The sequence below is a fragment of the Pongo abelii genome, chromosome 9 (assembly GCF_028885655.2).
Source record: "Pongo abelii isolate AG06213 chromosome 9, NHGRI_mPonAbe1-v2.0_pri, whole genome shotgun sequence".
Classification (NCBI taxonomy): Eukaryota; Metazoa; Chordata; class Mammalia; order Primates; family Hominidae; genus Pongo; species Pongo abelii.
Genome location: NC_071994.2, coordinates 105,350,320 through 105,358,053, shown reverse-complemented (window position 1 = coordinate 105,358,053; position 7,734 = coordinate 105,350,320). Strand labels below are relative to the sequence as shown.

Genomic DNA, 7,734 nt, shown 5'->3' with positions numbered 1-7,734 from the left:
GTGGACTTGGCTGTCCATAGCAGCTGAAGTTCCAGTTGGAATTATTTCAGAAAGACTAAATGTATTTATCATATGGAGATTTTAATCCACATTTGAGTCTGCTTCAATCAAGACTTTGTAAGCCATTTTCAACTCACTCCTGAGATTATTGAAAATAATTTGTGGGCCTTACACATTTTTGATTATGTACTCACCAGAAGAATTTCGAAAAGCTCTGCATTCCCTCGCCCATTTTTAACTTAACATTAAAATATAAAGCTCTTGTACATGTCAAGAATCTACAAAATGTAAACATAGATATTTTCGGAAAAAATTGATAGAACACTCTTAAATATATTTGATGGATCCTAATACCATAGTAACTTGACATACATGATCATCCATGAAGCAATTATCAAGTCATCTTTAATAACTGAAAATATTTTATCATTGCATTTTGTCATTGAACATTCCAATTCCCCTACAGAATGTTGACACATGTTTATACTGAACATCTTTTATGATCTCTGTCACATATCTCTGAAACAAACACATATCAGAACTTGAAATCTATTTTTTTCTCTAGGATCATAAGGATCTAAGTGTTAAAAAAAAAATTCCTCTTTGACCAGGCATGGTGGCTCACGCCTATAGTACCAGCACTTTGGGAGGTGAAGGTGGGTGGATCATCTGACGTCAGGAGTTCGAGACCAGCCTGGCCAACATGGTGAAACCCATCTCTCCCAAAAATACAAAAATGAGCCAGTGTGGTGGTGCACGCCTGTAGTCCCAGCTACTTGGGAGGCTGAGGCACGAGAATCACTTGAACCTGGGAGGCAGAGGTTGCAATGAGTCAAGATAGTGCCACTGCACTCTAGCCTGGAACAGAGCGAGACTCCAACTCAAAAAAAAAAAAAAATCCTCTTTGATTACATTATCGTTGATATTGTTTTCATTACTTTTAAAGCATAATTGGTCAAGACAATATAAAAATGTTGTAAATGTTAATAACTGTATTACAAATACAATTTAAGGGGGTAGCAGCTTGTATTTTAAGCAAGTTTTTCAAGCGTGCAGTCATGAATATTACCTATAGCTATAATATGTTAGGGTTCAGCACAGATTCTGTTCCTTTTTTTCATTTCTACAGATATAAATGTTGTAAACCCTATTTCACAGAAATAAGTAGATAAGTAGATAGGCCCAGAAGAAACATTATTATGGCAATTTTTTCACAATTTAAAAAATATGTTTTATATTCCAAAAATCATTTAGTGATCTCTAATCGAAATATGTAATTACTTATCAGTAGACAACTCAATTTTGTTGAAAATAGTGGTTTAGAAACCACTGAACTTTTGGTACCCAGATACAGTTGACAGAGTTAGCAAATTAAAACAGAGAACACCTAGTTAAATTTTGATTTAATATAAACAATGAATGCATTTCTAGTATAAGAATGTATTGTGCAATATTTGGCACCTAGCTATACTAATAAATTATTCATTAGTTATCTGAAATTTAGATTCAGTTTGGTGTTCTGTATTTTACCTGGCAACCCTATATCCAGATATTAGAGTCATTCATTTTCTCAACACTAATACAGATCGATTATTTCAAATCATCCAGGAGGTTTCTACACCCAGAGAAATATACGATTTTAAAACTCATGATAGGTGAGAGGTGAGCCTGTCTTTTAAGGGAAGACAGAGAACCATTGTGAAAAGGGAGATGAGAAGACAAAACAACCCTGGCAACCTTCACAGTTCTTGTTTTCAAGCAGATCAGTTTTAGGAGAAGCTACATATGGAAGTTGAGGGTGAGACTATTAATTGCTTAAAACTATTTGAGCTCCCACCTCCCTGTTGGTAAGTCTTGGTAAACACCCAGGGGCACACTTACCCCAGTTTAAAGACTATGGCTGGCCAGGCACATTGGCTCACACCTGTAATCCCAGCACTTTGGGAGGCCGAGGTGTGTGGATCACCGGAGGTCAGGAGTTCAAGACCAGCCTGGTCAACATGGCAAAACCCCATCTCTACTAAAAATACAAAGATTAGCGGGGCATGGTAGCAGGTGCCTGTAATCCCAGCTACTTGGGAGGCTGAGGCAGGAGAATTGCTAGAACCCGGGGAGGCAGAGGTTACAGTGAGCTGAGATCTCGCTACTGCATTCCAGCCTGGGAGACAGAGCAAGAATCCATTGCCAAGAAAGTAAATAAATAAAAATAAATAAAGACCATGGCTTAAGAAATCCCTGAATTGACTGAGTCTCGTGTTTTTCAAACTGGTCATGAGAGCTAGGGTCAGGCCTAGTAGGTTGGAAGCAAATTAACATGTCTCCTTTGCAACATTTTGCACAATTAAAAAAAAAAATGGTTTCCCTAGATAAATGTGTATGGGCAAGCACTGTATATATTTGTTCACTGCATTATTCTAGTACTAGTAGAGTGCTCAAAGGTGCTCAGTAAACCTTTGTTTACTGACTAACAAAAATACAGCCAATCTATCCAAACTATCCACTTGGGCTTTCTCTATTCTAAACCTGCATCCACATCTTTAATGGTGTAACATACCTTGCCTTTTCTTTCTAACTCTTTGTATATCTCACATACTTTATTAAAAAAACTCCTCTTTTCCTGTCAGCATCCAGCTGTTATCCTTGTGCAGGGGGCATGCTAATCTTCTTGGTAGGGTTCCAATTTTAGTATATGTGCTGCCAAAGCAAGCACAGCCTAAATATATTTTCTCTCCAAATACTCTTTTATTTTCTTCCAAGCCAGTGAATTCCAAGCTCCAAATACTCTTTTCACGACAGAAATACACAAGGAAACCTTTGAGGAAAGTGAAAGCTAGACACAAACTGTACAGCCATTACTATCTTCAGTTTTCTAGGTTTGTTTGTTTGTTTGTGGTTTTTTTTGTTTTGTTTTTTCATTTTTATTTTTTCGAGACTGAGTCTTGTTCTGTCACCCAGGCTGAAATGCGGTGGCACAATCTCAGCTCACTATAACCTCAACCTACTGGGCTCAATCGATCCTCCCATCTCAGCCTCCTGAGTAGCTCTGACTACAGTCACAGGCTACCATGCTTGGCTAATTTTTGTATTTTTTATAGAGACAGAGCCTTGCGATGTTGCCCCGGCTGGTCTTATACTCTTGGGCTCAAGTGAACTATCTGCCTTGACCTCCCAAAGTGCTGGGATTACAGACATGAGCCACCACACTTGGCCTCTTGGTTTTCCAGTTTTTTTCTACTGTCAGTGTATGAGCAAGGTATGAATGACAGAGTTTTTCACCCCATTCCTGGCTCGGAACTCTGACAATTCCTGAGAGTGATATGCTCTCAATATCCTATTATCAAATAATCAATTTAAAAGTATTTTTCCCTTGGGGGGAATTATTATTAAAAATATTTTTTCTCTGGAGGGAATTTCACATAATATTGTAACAACTTTAGTTGTAGCCTAATGCTTTTTCACTGTAAGTTTTTAGATTTTTATGTATAAAGAAACCCAGGAATCTAGAACTGAAAGTGAAAGTGAAATCTTACAGGGAACATGCTGTTCTAATTCCAAAGCAAATCTGACAGTCCTTGTAAATGTTGACAATTTCCTGGTCTGTTGATAATTTTATAACATCTTGCAAATAAAATACAATTAGACCAGCCTTGAATAAGTGCTAACGAAGATCAAATTTACAAAGAAACCTCCTCTAATGTAAAGCTTTAGTCAAGATGATGAAGTTTACCCCTCATAAATGGTGGCTTACTTTATTTTATACTGATAGTACTCTAATAAAATATAGTGGATATCATGTAAAGTACACAGATATTAAAAGTGTATAGCTTTATGATTTTGACAAATGAATGTACTCTGTTAACTATCAACCAGATCAAGATCAAGAACACCTTCCATTACCTCAGAAAATTCTTTCATGCCCTTTTGCAGTCAGTACCAAGCTATAATGCTCCCACCACTCCTCCCCCTCCCACAATCACTATTATGATTTATCACCCTAGATCTCATTTGTTTGTCCTTGAACTTCATACATATGAAATCATATGATGGGTACTCATACTGGCTTCCTTCACTCAACATATTTCTTAGTTTCATCAATATTGTAACATATATCAGTAATTGTTCTTTTTATTGCATAGTAGTATTCCACTGTATAAATATACCATAGTTTCTTTTTTTTTTTGAGACGGAGTTTTGCTCTTGTTGCCCAGGCTGAAGTGCAGTGGCGAGATCTTGGCTCACTGCAACTTCCATCTCCCAGGTTCAAGCGATTCTCCTGCCTCAGCCTCTTGAGTAGCTGGGATTACAGGTGCGCACCACCACGCCCAGCTAATTTTTTGTATTTTTAATACAGATGGGGTTTCATCATGTTGGCCAGGCTAATCTCGAACTCCTGACCCCAGGTGATCCACCCGCCTTGGCCTCTCAAAGTGCAGGGATTACAGGCATGAGCCACCGCGCCTGGCCTACCATAGTTTCTTTTTCTGTTTTCCTGCTAATGTACATTTGTGTTGTTACCTGGTTCAATCCCTTGTGGAAAGAACCTATAAACTTTTTTTTTTTGAGACAGAGTCTCACTTTTTTGCCCAAGGTAGAGTGCAGTGGTGCCATCTCAGCTCACTGCAACCTCCACCTCCCAGGTTCAAGTGATTCTCATGCCTCAGCCTCCTGGGTAGCTGGGACTACAGGCTCGAGTCACCACACCCAGCTAATTTTTTGTACTTTTAGTAGAGATGGGGTTTCACCATGTTGCCCAGGCTGGTCTTAAAGTCCTGAACTCAGGTGACCTGCCCGCCTTGGACTCCCAAAGTGCTAGGATTACAGGCATGAGCCACCATGCCCAGCCCAGAACCTATAAACATTTTAGACTTTTTTTTCTTTAATAATATAGATGAGATCTCACTATGTTATCCAGGCTGGTCTCAAACTTCTGAGTTCAAGTTCAAGTGATCCGCCCACCTCAGCCTCCCAAAGTACTAGGATTACAGGTGTGAGCCATTGTGCCCAGCCCATTTTAGTTTTTCTTTTGGTGAACCTATGAATTCTTCCTGTTGGCTAAATACCTGGATATGGAATTGCCATTGGGTAGGTGTATGTTTTATTTTTATTAGAAATTGCCAAAAGTTTTACAAAGCCTTTGCACCATTTTACACTCCCACCAGCAGTGTATAAGAGTTCTAGTTGCTACACATCTTTCCCAAGGCTTAGTATTGTGAGCCTTTTTAAGTTTAGCTCTTCTTTTGGGTATGTGGTGGCATCCCATTATGCTTTTAATTTTTCTGTCCCTGTTGATTAATGATGTTGACTATATTTTCATATGCTTCTCGACACTTTAGATATTATCTTTTGTGAGGTGCCTGTTCAAATCTTCCTCCAATTTTTAAATTGAATTGATTGACTTCAGGGAATTCCTTATATACCCTGGGTTGAGTCCCGTCATTGACATGTGCACTGTGAACAGTTTCTCCCCATTTGTAGCTTGTCTTTACGCTTTATTAATAGTTTCTTTTGATGAGTAGAATATTTTAATTCCATGAAGTCCAACTTATAATATTTTTAAGTTCAGTGTGTTTTATATCCTGTTTAAGAACCCTTTGCCTATCCCAAGATTATGAAGATTTTCTTCTATATTTTCTTTTAGAAGCTTTGTGATATTCACTTTTCTATTTAGGACTATCGAAATGTAAAAAGGGCCCGGCGCGGTGGTTCATGCTGGTAATCCCAGCACTTTGGAAGGCCAAGGCAGGCGGATCTCGAGGTCAGGAGTTCGAGACCAGCCTGGCCAATATGGTGAAACCCCGTCTCTACTAAAAATACAAAAATTAGCCAGACGTGGTGGCGTGCGCCTGTAGCCCCAGCTACTCGGCAGGCTGAGGCAGAAGAATTGCTGGAACCCGGGAGGTGGAGGTTGCAGTGAGCTGAGATCGCCCCACTGCACTCCAGCCTGGGTGACAGAGCGAGATTCCATCTCAAAAATAAATAAATAAATAAAATGGAAAAAGTTCCCTTGTCCCCCTCGCAGGGCTTGCGACAGAGGGAATGGCTCACTTATTCAGTGCCCCGCTGCTCAAACCTCTAGGGGGAGCATGCAGACGGGCAGGCTGTGGGGCTTCCACCCCACGGCAGTGTCTAAAGGTGAATGTTTACAGCTGAAGGCCCAGTGGTAGTGTGTTACAGGGTGCTCTTTTAGTTTAGCCATCCGTAGGCAGCTTATGTTAGCTGAATTAGACCCCTGCCTTATTGCAAAGACAGAGGGCTTTCTGTATCTCAGGGTTCTTGCCTTGGTGTATCAGAAGAACAGGATTACACGTGGGTTTGGAGAATGAGTGCAAGGGTTTATTGAGTGGAAGTAGCTCTCAGCAGATGGGAGAGCCAGAAGAGAAATGGTTTTCCTGTGGAGTCGGCCCGCTGGGCGGACTTGAGCTCTACTCTGACTGCCCCAGACGAACTTCTTGTTGTTCAGCGGTCAATGGCCTGCCGGCCTGCTGGTGTGCTCCTACGCCAGTGCGTTCCTCTTGACGTCCAGCCGCCTGTGTGTCTGCCTGCTTGGGTCTTGGGCAAACATTGGAAAACAACACGAAATCATTCAAGTCATTGTCTTCTGTTTCTTTCCACAATTCCGTAAACTGGCACCGATCCATAGCATTTGCATGCATATGTTGCACAACTTTCATAACTGTATCCATTATGCTTTCCATGAGCCTGATTCAGAACACTGAGCACAAATGTTTTCAGTATGTATGATGAAAGATAGACACATCAATCTCTTGTTTTAAAATTTCCTAAATTCATATCTAGCTGAAACTCTTCTTTGACAATATTAAAGTTTCAAATATTTCTGTACCATGAGTTTGACCTTTTAGTTTACATGTTGGCAACATTTCATAAATTTGGAAGTTCTTTGAGATGAAACATATCCAAAATATTAATTGGGCATGACATCTAAAGATAAAGGAAAGTACTTGCAATTTTTCAAAATTTTAATCAATTATCTTTGATATTCCTAAAAAGGGCTTGTAGGCTATGGGCAATTGTTTGGTGGCATAATTTAAAATATTTTACTTTTTGTGAAATATCATTTTTACTGTTTTCCTAATAATTTTCTAACTAAATTTCCATAACTACAATAATAATGTATTTTACCATGTCACCATGGTTTTTTTTGTGTGTGCCAGAATCCAAGCCATTTAATCACCGCCTAAAGTTACAAGCCCAGATCCTGTTAAGCATAATTTAAGAAAAAAATTGGGGGTGCTGGGCATGGTGGCTCATGCCTGTAATCCCAGCACTTTGAGAGGCCAAGGCGGATGGATCACCTGAGGCAGGAGATGGAGACCATCCTGGTCAACATGGTGGAAACCCCGTCTCTACTAAAAATACAAAAATTAGCCAGGCATGGTGGCGTATGCCTGTAATCCCAGCTATTCGGGAGGCTGAGGCAGGAGAATTGCTTGAACCCGGGAGGTAGAGGTTGCAGTGAGCTGAGATAGTCCCGCTGCACTCAAGCCTGGCGACAGAGTGAGACTCCGTCTCAGGAGAAAAAAAAAAAAAAAAAAAAAAAATTGAAACAAGAGTATGTGAAGCGAAGTTGCACCAAGCTAGCAACTGCAGTTGCCGCTGTTCTAGCTTCAGTTTCGCGATGTTTCCTTGGCCAAAAACACACTAAGTCACTTTCTAGTTTGTAGCGTTTAGCAAATAACAACAAAGCATAGCCACCAGAAACATACACCTGATTGC

The 7,734-nt window shown here is 40.0% G+C and overlaps 1 non-coding gene across 1 annotated transcript; it reads right to left on the bottom strand.

The window, feature by feature from the left end:
• Window positions 1–2,602: 2,602 nt before the first annotated feature.
• On the bottom strand, window positions 2,603–2,710 carry LOC112135578 (U6 spliceosomal RNA). The gene has a single exon (XR_002916843.1). It is a non-coding gene; the product is annotated as a U6 spliceosomal RNA (small nuclear RNA).
• Window positions 2,711–7,734: the final 5,024 nt, after the last annotated feature.